This window comes from Lactuca saligna, chromosome 9, assembly GCF_052625555.1.
Source record: "Lactuca saligna cultivar CGN05327 chromosome 9, ASM5262555v1, whole genome shotgun sequence".
NCBI lineage: Eukaryota > Viridiplantae > Streptophyta > Magnoliopsida > Asterales > Asteraceae > Lactuca > Lactuca saligna.
The window spans coordinates 193,097,910-193,110,902 of NC_136425.1; the positions used below are offsets into that span (position 1 = coordinate 193,097,910).

Below are 12,993 nucleotides of genomic sequence, written 5' to 3' on the forward strand. Positions count from 1 at the left end.
GATCTTCTGCTTAATTTTCTGCCTCCTCCTTCTGTGATTCCTTTGGTGCTTCTTTCCGAATAGGGGCCAGAGGAGTGATTATTTTCCCACTTCTTGTTGTAACTATATTTATATGTGCGCCTCGTGGATTATTTTCGGTTTTACTAAGGAGTTCGCCCGGTGATCTTTAGTTTATTTGTTGAGCAAGTTGCCCCAGTTGCGTTTCTATGTTGTGAATGGATGCTTGCTGTTTTCTAAGGATAGTTCTTGTTTCTTGAATGGCAGCATCATGCTCACTATGTCTCTTTTCTGAAGTAGCTACAAATTTGGTAAGCATCTCTTCCAAACTTGGTTTTCTTTCTTGTGCCGGCTCCTCCTTTTGGTAAAAACCTCTTCCTTTCTGCTTGTACTTCTCCTCCTTAGCCTTCTTGTACTCTTCATATGGGAGCCACTCTTTCTCTGGTTTTCGCCAGTCTTCATCATATTGGTCCCCACTTGAGTAACATACTTGCACCTTTTTGTTGCCATTTTCATCCAAGTTGCAGTCTCTAGTAAGATGAGGTCCATTGCAATTTTCACAACCCACCCGAATAGCATGGATCGTTTGATCCATTTTATCCATCCTCCTATCCATGGTTTTTAGCATAGCCATGACCGCGGACAAGTCTTCAATAGCTGAATATGCGGCTCCCCTAGTAACATCATTTCTTGGGTTGTGGTGTTCTCTAGAGTGCTTAGAGAATTCTTCAATTAATTCCTTGATCACCGGGGGTGGCTTCTTTGTGAGCGGGCCTTGCGAGTCAAGTAACTGCCTAGTTGTGACATTGACTCCATCATAGAAAACGGAGACTTCTTCCTGGCTATTTAGGTCATGGTGTGGGCAGTTTCTTAGTAAGCTCTTGTACCTCTCCCAAGCTTCATATAGTGACTCTCCAGCTTGTTGTTCAAAGTTTGCTATTGCTTTCTTCAATTTGGCTATCTTGGAAGGTGGGAAAAAGTGATCAATGAATTCTTCTTTCATCTTGGCCCATGTGGTGACTGATCCGGGGGGGGGGGGGGGGGGAGTGATTTGAGCCAGTCTTTAGCAGCACCTTGGAATGTCACTAGAAGCATGCGAAATAGTTGAGTCTTGCGAGGCACATTTGGAACATTGTGAATGAGACTTTGACCAAAAATGAACAAATCAGGATTTTGAAAAGAACTGAGAAATCAAAATCTGACTCTCAATCTAATTTTGTTGATCTCAAAGATAATTCTGATAATGTTAGTGAAACCAGTGAAATTGAGGAAAAGGAAGAAATTGGTTGTTCTCGGTTGTCTGTCATTAATGTCACATCAAAGGTTAAAGGTAAAGAAAAATGTACATATTCTAAAGTTAAAAATGACATTGACCAACCTTGAACTTCAAAAGCTTGTGACTATGACCATGTGACTGTCGAAGATAGTCAAACGGACAGTGATGATGATGACGTACTCCTCTGTTAAGCTACGTTTCCATCAAGTGCTTAATACTCAGGATTTCAACATCAAACTTTAGATCTAGGTCTATTAAGACATATTAAGGCATAAAGTTGGAGCCTTTGCATGCTCCATATGCTCCCAACAACCCATTAAGACCTTTATAAGGGTCTTGATCCATGCATGAGGTTAGAATACTCAACAAGATTGCATTTTTATGAAGCATATAGACCAAAGGACCTCAGATCTACTCTCCCTAAGCTCTAGAGTTGCTAAACTCCTAAGAGATAGTCCAAAAGTTCATAAAAACACCAAACAAGCCCTAATCTATATCTCAATCTATAAGATAAAAAGGTAGAGGCTTTATACCTTCTGAGACTTGCAAATGAGATGGAGAACCTGGATCCAAAAGCTCTTCCCTAATCAATGAAACTCCAAGATGATCACTCTTCTTCAAGAACACTAAAATGCACACCAAGATGGCCTTACAAGCTTACACTCTCACTATTAGGGTTAGGGTTTAGAAGAGGGGTTAAAGGATTCGAAGGAGGCTTACCCTAGAGGGTGTAATGTTCTTTATATAGTGACACACCCTAAAAATTAGGGTTTAGTGACTCTAGGCGTACTCCTAGTACGTTGGGCATAAGTCTCCAATCACTCACGACCATTTACTCCATCTACGCTGGGCGTACCCCATCTTACGCTAGGCGTACTCTCGAGTTGGTCACCTTGCATTCATGGGATCATCTTGTCACTAATTTTCCATTAAGGGGTAAAATCAACAATAAGTACAAAGTGTCAAAGATCCTTTATTCCATGTCCGTTTCCGACGAACTTTATATCCACGAGAAGGTGGTCGGAAGCACTATGCTCCCCTCGACACCTCCAAGCCTCAAACCTTTCGGATAAATCCCAGGACCCATAAAAGACCAAATAACCCCTACCCCTTTGGTTTCCGAGGCCCCAACCGAGTAATTTCAAACAGGGCGTTACACATGTTTTACTCAGAATAGATCGTTTATTCATCGAAGATTCAATATTACTCCTTATAAAATCATCAATAACCGTAAGTCTAATGTCAAATTCTTTCATGTTTTTGGTTGCAGGTGTTTTATCATGGATCTCAAGGATAATTTATCGAAATTTTATTCCAAAGCTGACGAAGGAATTTTCTTGGGTTATTCTCATAATTCGGTTGCATATCGAGTACTGAATCGTCGAACTCGAAAAATTGAAGAAACATTCAATTTAACTTTTGATGATTGTTATGTCAAACCAGTTGACAAATGTTTTGATCAAAAGCCAATTATTAATGAATCAAAAGAGGATATTGATAGTATTAATTCATCTTATTTTGATTATGATTTAATTTTTGGTGTTCCAGATACGGTTGCTAATGTTGAAGTCAATCCAGAAGACAATTGAATTCCTGAATCAACAAAACATTATGAAGTTTCAACACTTACTCAGGATGCAGTAGTTCAATCTTCAATATTTCAGTCTTTTCAAAATGATGAAAGTATGTCCCATGATCAAGTGGAGGGGGAGCACTTCCATTCTACTTCTCATGATGAGGGGGAGCATTCTTTCGAGGGGGAGAATCGAAGAATGAATAATATTTTTGAGGGGGAGTCACATGGAAATACATATGTCGAGGGGGAGCATAATGTTTTGAATGATATTAATGTTGAAACTTTTCCGGATTTAAGTGATAACATTTTTGTTGCAGAATCTGAAAATGAAGAAATGTTCGAGGATACACCATTAGATTTTGATCCAGCATATCCTCCAATGGATAAATGGGTTAAAAACCATCCTAAAGAACAAGTGATAGGAGATCCACATGAAGGAGTGCTGACAAGAGCTCAAATATGTGCAAAGAACGAGGTACTCAATACTCATCAAACGTTTCGCATGTTTAATGTTTTTATTTAGAAAATTGAACCAAATTCAATTAAGGCTGCAATGGAACACTCAGATTGGGTTGTTGCAATGCAATCTGAATTGGCTTAATTCAAAAGAAACAATGTTTGGAGATTATTTCCTAAACCAAAAAGATGTTTTGATTGTCAGGTTAAAATAGATTTTCAAAAATAAAACCGACAAAGATGGTAATATCGTTCGAAACAAAGCTTGTTGTAAAAGGTTATTCGCAACAAGAAGGTATTGATTATGAAGAAAACTTCGCGGATGTCGCAAGACTCGAGGCTATTAGAATATTTTTAGCCTATGCAGCTCATAAAGACTTTTATGTATATCAAATGGACGTCAAATGTGCATTTCTTAATGGTGAACTTGAAGAGATGGTATATGTGGAACAACCTCCAGGTTTTATAAATGAAGAATTTCATGATCACTGTTATATACTAGATAAAGTTGTTTTTGGGTTAAAACAAGCACCACGAGCCTAGTATGCAACTTTGACAAACTTTTTGAAACTTTCAAAATTTAATCAAGGATCTATTGATACCACTCTTTTCAAAAAGAAGGTAGGAAATCATTTAATGCTTGTTTAGATTTATGTTGATGATATTATTTTTGGCTCAACTGACCCTGGCTTGTCTAGTGAATTCGAAAATTTAATGAAGAGCAAATTTGAGATGAGCATGATGCGTAAAATAAACAATTTATTGGGTTTAAACATTCGTCGGAGTAGAGAAGGTGTTTTCATAAATCAAGAGAAGTACACTCGAAATCTTCTTGAGAAATTTGTCATGACAAATAACACAAAGCTTAGAGTACCATTGGCAGTTAGAATGAAGCTTAGTCCATCATTAGATAAAGCTATTGTGGATATCATATACAGAAGCATGATAGGTTCGTTACTTTATCTTACTGCTAGTCGACAACATGATGAATGGTTTAAATGAAAAATCTTTGCAAGTTTGGTACATTTACTTTTCTTGTTTTCAGAATTTTTTTTTTCGTTTCGAAAAATCAAAAACACCAAAAATATTTTACTTTTGTTTTGTCTTTAATTTTCGAAAACTCAAAAACACCAAAAGGATTTTACTTTTGTTTTGTCTTTAATTTTCGAAAAATAAAAAACTCCAAAAAGATTTTATTATTTGTTTGTTGGTTGTTTTTTTCTAGTTTTTACTACAACTTTTAGCGAAGAACATTAAAGGTTCATGCTTGCAGTTCTAGGGTCAAGTATATTCTCAAAAAACTTTGTACTAATTAGGGTGTCCCTAGTAGCATGTTGCAGCATGTTGACCCAAGCTTCCTTTTACTCAATGTGTGATTTTGAAGCCTTAATGAAGTTTTCATCATGAAAATTTCTACCCAATCAGGCTATATTCACATTAGTCCTTGAGTTCTCAATTGAGTTAGGAGTTTACTGCTTGGTCCATACATAGCAGAGGTACTTTCGAATATTTATCCAAATCTTTTTCATCCTAAAGTTCTTACACTTTTACATACAAGGACAAGTAACATCCCAAGATATTGCAGGTATTTCCGAACCCTCTTCTATTACTACTTTGTCAATTATAGCCCTTGGGATTTAGAATGTAGAGCCAAGACAAGTTTAAGGGCCAAGTTTGCAATTTGGGCAAAAAAGGGAGGGTACGTTGCACGCACATAGGAGCATGCTAAGAATATTAGGCTCTGCCATAGTATGTTTGGCGTGCACTTGTGTACGCTGGGCGTACTAGCATCAGGAATGAAAACCCTAATATTTAAGGTTTGGGGCCAATAAAAGCAACATAATGTGCATCCACACCCCTTTTACCTCAGCCTCCACAGATCAAACTTGTCTCTCTAAAACCCTATCCCCCCCCCCCCCTTTATGTGTTTTAGCTCATTTGGTGTGTTCTTGAGTGTTTAAGAGGAAACCGTTGCATCAAAGAGTTGAAGGAAGTAACCAAGCTTGTAGATCTGAAGTTATTTGTAACATCTCATTTAAAATATACCAATGAATTAATAATTTGGAACCCTGAGAAGTGATTCTTATTATTATCTTATATTATTATAGTCAAAAAATCAAATAATAATTAACGGGGTATTGGTTTCGGGGAGCCAATGATATAATTTTGATTTCCGAGGGTTAAAGTGTAAATTCAGGACTAAATTGAAAGGAATTAAAGGCTTAGGGGGGCTAATTGGTAATTTCGGGACTTGAATTGTAAGGATTTTCTGAAGGAGGAGTTAAATGGTAAGTATTGGATTTATTTTGAAAGAAGTATGGGAAGGAGGGGCCATTTTGGTCATTATGTGGTACATTCATATGGGCCGGGGTATTTAACTGTACTATTCCCGTCACCCACTAACCCTAACCCTAAACGCGTCTAGACGCCACCACCACCTTATACCACCCTTCATCTCCGGCGCCGTCATCTCCCAAACTCCACCTTATTCCGATTAGCATCAGCCTTAAGCGACCACAGGAAGGTCTCCTTCTTCTCCTTCTCTTTCTCCAATTGATTTGTCGAGATCGATCACCTTTGGTAGCGCCGCTATGTCACCAACATGTCACTCATTTCCGTTTTGTCATCGGAGAACCGCCGAGACCGAAGGAACAAGTTGCGTTCGTCGTTGTGCAAGACGTAAGTGTTGGAATAGTGTCTAAGGCTGCAACTATAGCAACTTGATAGGATGATTTACAATGAGAGTTGTGCAAGATGTAAGTACTTGACCCGATTGAGCATGGTCATTTTGGGTTGCCTTCACCATAGCAACTTGATAGGATGATTTACAATGAGAGTTGAAATATTATAAGGAATAATATTATTGTTTGATTACTATAAGTCATAGATTAATTAGGAATTAATTTGGTGACTTAAAGAGATTAATTAAATAGAAGGGCTTAAACTGTCAAATGTGTGATAGTTATACTTTAGGCTATAATTCCTTATGGATAATATAGTGGACGATTTTATGGCTTAGGATAGACCTAAATTCGTCCAAGGGTTATCATGAAGGGATTAGGATTGCTTTGAGCTTAAGTTATCCAATTAGGGTTTAAAGGTAAAAACCCTAGGAGCCTTACAAGTATAAATAGACCCTTGGGGTTATGGAAATCGACATCCTTGTCTGTAAGGAAACCCTGGCCGATTTCCAAGTCCCTCCCCACTCTATCAAATCATCCTCTTGCTAGTTGGTGTTTGTAAGCCATTAGAGGAGTGACAATTGTGACTCTAAAGCTCCAAGAACAAGAAGATCAAACAAGTGATTCAAGGTAAACTTATAACTCTGAATTCTCAATGTTATTATGCTAGAATAACCATTATAAGTCTTGGATTCATGCATGTTCAATTAGAGAAACCTAGATCCAAGCATTAGGGTTTTGTATATGCACATAGGAATGTTCATATGGCTAAAACCCATCAGTGGTATCAAAGCCTAGATTGGTTTTTATTGAATTTATGCATTGGTTACTTGTTTGATGCTTGCAAAATTCGATTTTTGTGTTCCTACCTGATGAACTCGGCGAATTCCATAGTGGACTCGGCGAGTAGGCCTCAACTCGGCGAGTCCATTGTGGTACTCGGCGAGTTCGAGCGTCAGAAAGAGCTAATTTCGGGATTTCTTGTTGTTTATCCTTTTGAAACTTACCTTAATCATATTAGGTCAATATAAATCCGATTTTTTGATATATTTGAGTATATCCTTGACCTAATTGAACATATTTATCAATTAATTAAATATTAGTTTCCTTATGCGATAATTGACTAATTATTTTAATTAATTTGGTAAATTGTTTTGCAAGAAATAATTAAATAAATCAAATACGGATAATTATGTGATTAAATGTTAATTTAGATTATTTGTTATTTGATCCTCTATGTTTTGAAAGGTTTAAAACCTACCCTCAAGTTTTGAAATTTATGTTTTGTGATTAAAAGTTTAATTTGGACAATTTAAATTTCAAACCCTAGAATTTTACAAGTTTAAAATTCAACCCTATACTAATATAATATTACAAGATTAATATATATATATATATATATATATATATATATATATATATATATATATATATATAACTAAAATGCTAGTCTTACCGTTAGTAGGCCTCATTCACGAAGTCGGTCTATAAGGTAGGTATAAGGTCCTTTTGGGTTGCCTTCACCATAGCAACTTGATAGGATGATTTACAATGAGAGTTGAAATATTATAAGGAATAATATTATTGTTTGATTAATATAAGTCATAAATTAATTAGGAATAATTTGGTAACTTAAAGAGATTAATTAAATAGAAGGGCTTAAACTGTCAAATGTGTGATAGTTATACTTTTGGCTATAATTCCTTATGGATAATATAGTGGACGATTTTATGGCTTAGGATAGACATAAATTCGTCCAAGGGTTATCATGAAGGGATTAGGATTGCTTTGGGCTTAAGTTATCCAATTAGGGTTTAAAGGTAAAAACCCTAGGAGCCTTACAAGTATAAATAGACCCTTGGGGTCATGGAAATCGACATCCTTGTCTGTAAGAAAACCCTGGCCGATTTCCAAGTCCCTCCCCACTCTCTCAAATCATCCTCTTGCTAGTTGGTGTTTGTAAGCCATTAGAGGAGTGACAATTGTGACTCTAAAGCTCCAAGAACAAGAAGATCAAACAAGTGATTCAAGGTAAACTTATAACTCTGAATTCTCAATGTTATTATGCTAGAATAACCATTATAAGTCTTGGATTCATGCATGTTCAATTAGAGAAACCTAGATCCAAGCATTAGGGTTTTGTATGTGCACATAGAAATGTTCATATAGCTAAAACCCATCAGTAAGCACATAAGGATCTCACGTTAAGGACCACCGCCACCATCTACATCTTCTTCTCCGTTCGTTATGTGGCATGATGTTGTGTGTGTTGACTGGAATCGACGGTGGGCTTTAGACACCATTTTAGGATTTTCGGTCATCGTTTGCCATCTATAGTGGCAGAGTTGGGAGAGTTTCATCCTTTAGATCGTGTTTCGAGTGTGGTTTCTCGGCTGAGAATGAAGAGAACCGTCGTAACCCCCGTGAGGTGGTGGCTATCACCATAATCCACCGTTACGCCGCCATCGTCAATGTTTGTGTTGTCGCTATCGTTGCTATTAGCCACCAGGTAGGTGGCAGGGTCCATTTCGCAGGCCATATTGTGGGTGTGTGTGTTCTGTTGATTGGAAAACCAAGAAAAAGCCACCGCCTCCGCCGTAAGGTGGTGGCTGCCACCATATATCATCGTCGACCACCACGAGGTGGTTGTGTGTGTGTTTATTAGTGAGTATGTGTTTTATTAGTTTTTGTGTGTGTGTTAATTGGATAGTATTATAATATGTAACAAAATGGAATAATGAAAAGAAAATCTATCACCATCACCGTGAGGTGGTTGTTGCCGCCACCGGCCGCCGTGTCGGGAGGCGATGTGCCTTGTATGGTTTGTGAATCGTTTGGATGTTTGGAAAAAGGGTCTACCAAACCCTAATGAGCCTAAAGAAACCCTAGTGGGCCCAATGAGACTTTAATTGGCCCAATAAAGACCTAATGGACATAAAAGCCTAGTATTTCGGTTGGAAAACCTTAATGGCTTGAAACCCTAATTTTGGGGAAATTATCGCGACCCGCACTTGAATTAATTAATAGACTCAAAATATTAAATTATAATCAATGGAAAATTCACCTAAGGCAATAATGGACTTAATGGATTAAGTCTTTAATGGGTTAAGTAGGAACACTTAACCTAATTGTCATTTCATGTGGGAACCCTAATTTCACTTGGGCCTTGATTAGTGTCTTCCTATTGGGCCTTGGTGGTTGGACTATTGATGGGCTATCCAAGAACAAGTAAATGGACCAAAATAATTGGATGAGTTTTAGGGTAAGGCCCATGTGAAGGACTTATGCTTAATTTGAAATTTTGGCCCTAGATGGGCCATAGTTTGGGCCTTGATGATTATATTATATTGGGCCATTGGGAATGCCAAATGTTTGGACTGGACTAAGTAGTTGGGCCTTTAATTATAACCATGTAAAGGTTTGGGCCCAATTTGGAAATTTGGGCCATATGTTGGGCTTTGATTACTCGTTTGACTTTTGCGTCTTTGGATTGGGTCTTGGGCTTGAATCAAGCCAAGGTGGGGGTAATGTAGCACGTTACTCCATGAACTTGTGGTTATGTGTTGGGACCCAATTATTAATTGGGTGATGTTTTGATATTGACAGTTCGGGAATATGTCATCCAGCAGCTGGGATTGCGTCTATGGGACTTCAGGATTTTGAGGTGAGTTATCCTCACTATATCAATAGGGTCTAAGGCACCATGGTCGGCCCTTATGGATTGTATCTGGTTATGGCATGATATGTTTATTGATTAAATCCTGGTAGTTGGGATAGTGATATGTGTATGCTTAGTGACCTGGTTAGGTCAGTGTCCTGGTTATAGGATGATGCTATGCTAGTGACCGGTAGGGTCTGTATCCCTATTTTTGGGATGTTGCTATGATTAGTGATTTGTTAGATCGATTTGACTATTATATGATATGAGTTAGCGTATGATATTATGTGAACAAGTTTGTTTGATTGGGGGTTGGGTTGAGGCGGTCCTGCTTTGTGCTGTAAGCAAACATACTAGGAGAGCGGTCCGGATATGTTGTAGGCCCTCCGAGGCGGTCTAGTCATGATGAAGGCTCGAGAGCAGTCCAGATAGACTGTAGGCCCTACAAGGTGGTCCAGTCAAGTTGAAGGCTCAGTATGCATGTTGTTCTGAATATGTTATATGATATGTTTATATTTGTATGGCATTGGTATTTTGGGGAAACTCACTAAGCTTCGGGCTTACAGTTGTTGATTACGTTTCAGGTACTTCTGATGATCACGGGAAGGCAAAGGAATGATCGTGCACCTCCTCATATTTTCATGAATTGATTCCGGGGATACTCTGATGCTTAAACTATTTTGAAAACATATTGTACTAACTTAATGATTTTAAATGCTTTAAAAAGTTTTAAATTGGCTTGAATTTCTTGGCATGTTACAAGTTGGTATCAGAGCCTTGGTTTGAGTAAATTGGAGGAACACTCGTGTGAATCCAGTCTCAAATCAAGGAAAGATTTTCTAAATAAATTTAAATGGTTTTCAAAATAAGTAAAAGAGGATGCGAAGTCTACGATCCACCGGAGCCAGTAAGTAGACCCCAAAATTGTTGGTCTTGAGCAATCTAACACTTCCTAAGTGTGCATGCAACCCTAATAAACCTTGGATCTATGTTTGTCTAAATACATGCAAAATAATAAATTTTCCAAGGTTTATAACCTATCTAACATGGCATGGGGAACATTTCAACATAAAAGAGTTAGAAGAGATTACATACCTTTTGATGAGTTTGGTTCTAAGGAGTTTGAGGGCCAAGCACCAATAGTGTGAACGCCTCAAATGGAATCACAAAACACCACAAACTCTTGGAAAACTTTGAGAGAGTATACACACTTGTATAAATTCGGCCACACACAAGCACACACACACACACTAGTTCACTAGTTGCCATTTCATGCTCCATAAGCATGCTTATATAGTGTACATGGTTAGGGTGAAGCCCTAATAACCCATGTCTTTTCCTTTCCAAGGATCCATGGGTTAAAAGCTCCATGGACTTCCATATAAGCCTAGCCCATTAACAAATGAGTCTTAGCCCACACCATATAAAACCAATAGCCCATAATCTAATTAGTCTTCCTTTTAATCTCTAAATTAATTCATAATTAATTTAAGACTAAAATTAATTAAATAACATAACTTCATATTAATATATTATAATTCATAATATATTAATAAACATATGTGTATAACTCTCATAAAATTATCCAAAAATAGTTTGGATGAGATGCAACCCAAATGGACCATGCCGGTCGGGTCAAGTATATACCAAATAAGTTATGGACTTAGACACCTTATCCAACAGACTCCCACTTGGATAAGTCTAATAACTGTATTTGCCTATAACTTCAGGAACCAACCAGCAATTGTAGCTCTCGAAAACTCCGTCGAACTATGAAGCGCCATTTTTAAAGACAAGTGATCACATAATCCTCTGTTCTCATGATATCAGCCAGACAAACACATGGAACTATGTCTTGCTTATTGTCTAGCAATTGTTTCTCGATTTTCCGATTTGTTTGACGAAGAACTTCACTGAACACATCGGTGGGTCAACATAAAATCATCGAGGGGCCCAGATATCGCTTCTATTTCTAGAAGGAACAGATAAACTTCGACTGATATGCTTGTTCTACTACTTATTGAATTATACACAAAGGCATGTTTTATAACATCAAGTTACTGATGCGTTTACGTGCAATCAATGCACAACCAACTCATAAGAAACAACTCATATCTCTAGGTTTAAAGATTTATATGATATTATCGTCTCACGATCACTCGAGATAAATTCCATGAAGTGATACAAGTGAGCGTGGGTTTATACCAATACTCATAACTTATGAGTACTCATGAATGTTGTAGCAACCATTGCCATTTCTAAACACCTTTTAGCCATCTACAAACCCAATTCATGACAATTTTGATTCATACCTACTTCCTACGTATGATCGATTGTGGAGGTTTGAATAAATTAATTATTCTGGAAGTCAAAACATGCAAAACTGAAACAATAGTAAACAATTGACAATGATAGTAACACTTTACTCATAAATAAATCACAAATTTTATTCATCATCAAACGTCGATTACATTTTACAAGTTTCAGGAAAACTATCTAATCTGTAAAACTAATATCGTCCCTCAGCCCGATGCACCTCGCATGCTGAAAATGCTTAATCCTCGTCAGTCCCTTCGTAAGGGGATCTGCAGGATTCTCATCCGACGATATCCTCCTTGCCACGAGGAGTCCTTCTTCAATCTTGTGTCTTATGAAGTGAAATTTTCTGTCAATGTGTTGGGATCTGCCATGATCTCTTGGTTCCTTGGCTAAGGCAACCGCACTATTGTTGTCACAGAAAATCTTTATAGGTTCCTTAATAGCTGGTACAACTCCAAGGTCTCCGATGAAGTTCTTTAGCCATATCGCCTCCTTTGCTGCTTCACTCGCTGCTATATACTCTGATTCATAAGTCGAATCAGCCACCGTCTCCTGCTTGGAACTCTTCCAAGAGATTGCCCCTCCATTTAAGGTAAAGATCCAGCCTGACTGAGAGCGAAAATTATCCCTATCAGTCTGAAAACTAGCATCACTATACCCTAATACTCTCAAGTCATCACTCCCACCAAGGGTAAGGACCCAATCCTTAGTCCTCCACAGGCACTTGAGAATGTTCTTTATCGCAGTCCAATGAGCCTTGCCAGGGTTCCCCTAATACCTGCTGACCATGCTCAAAGCAAATGCCACATCAGGGCAGGTACAAGTCATAGCATACATGATCGAGCCAACAGCGGAAGCATACGGTAGTTGGCTCATCTCAGCTATCTTTGCCTCTGTACTCGGACTCTGAGTCTTACTCAGTTTGGTATTGCTTTGGATCGGTAAATCTCCTTTCTTGGAATTCTCCATGTTGAACCTTTTCAACACCTTATCCAAGTAGATACTCTGACTAAGTCCAATTAGTCTTTTA

At 37.9% G+C, this 12,993-nt stretch overlaps 1 non-coding gene across 1 annotated transcript; it reads left to right on the plus strand.

Moving 5' to 3' along the window:
* Positions 1-845: 845 nt before the first annotated feature.
* LOC145019054 (small nucleolar RNA R71) lies at positions 846-952 on the plus strand. The gene has a single exon (XR_013667374.1). It is a non-coding gene; the product is annotated as a small nucleolar RNA R71 (small nucleolar RNA).
* Positions 953-12,993: the final 12,041 nt, after the last annotated feature.